The 616-nt window shown below is 43.3% G+C and overlaps 1 non-coding gene across 1 annotated transcript; it reads right to left on the bottom strand.

The window, feature by feature from the left end:
• Window positions 1–245: 245 nt before the first annotated feature.
• On the bottom strand, window positions 246–327 carry trnas-uga (transfer RNA serine (anticodon UGA)). Its single transcript has one exon. It is a non-coding gene; the product is annotated as a tRNA-Ser (tRNA).
• Window positions 328–616: the final 289 nt, after the last annotated feature.

The following is a 616-nucleotide window of genomic DNA, read 5'->3' as shown; positions in this document are numbered from 1 at the left end:
CGCCCCCCCCCCACGCCCCGCCTCCCGAACAACCAAATTTCACGATAGTTCGACAAATGTTTGGAAACTGATTCGTGTTGGAAGTTGATGGCTTTTTGTGTCTCGACATATAATTTATTCAATTAGACATCTTGAAATTACTTCGGATTCTTCACAGTTGAAAATTTACTTTCGATTGAATGCAAAGCTCAAGCTCCACGACAGCCAAATTCTGCAAAGGAATTAATGACTTTTAAAAGAGTCAACGCTGTGAGCAGGATTCGAACCTGCGCAGGGAGACGCCACTGGATTTCAAATCCAACGCCTTCACCTCTCGGCCATCACAGCTAAATCCAGATCGCCAATTTTCATACTAAAAGAACTGAATTCATGAAATACATAATTTGTCTGAAGAACAAATTGTCAAGACCCAAAGATGTCGCCGAATCCTTTGCAGAGACCCAGACGAACGTTACCTTAGCAGATTGACAGGCTTTCAGCGCAAACTAGATCCTGATACAGCTGAAGTTGCGGGAATAATTCTTCATTGAATTATAGAGTCACGGATGTACACCACACGAAGTGAGGATCATTGTCTCACTGCGTCCGATCGATTTTGACTCAATTGCTCGTCGTC

Source organism: Chiloscyllium punctatum, chromosome 29 (genome assembly GCF_047496795.1).
Source record: "Chiloscyllium punctatum isolate Juve2018m chromosome 29, sChiPun1.3, whole genome shotgun sequence".
NCBI classification, from domain to species: domain Eukaryota; kingdom Metazoa; phylum Chordata; class Chondrichthyes; order Orectolobiformes; family Hemiscylliidae; genus Chiloscyllium; species Chiloscyllium punctatum.
Note: the sequence above shows the minus strand (reverse complement) of the source record. Positions and strands in the feature narration are given on the sequence as shown.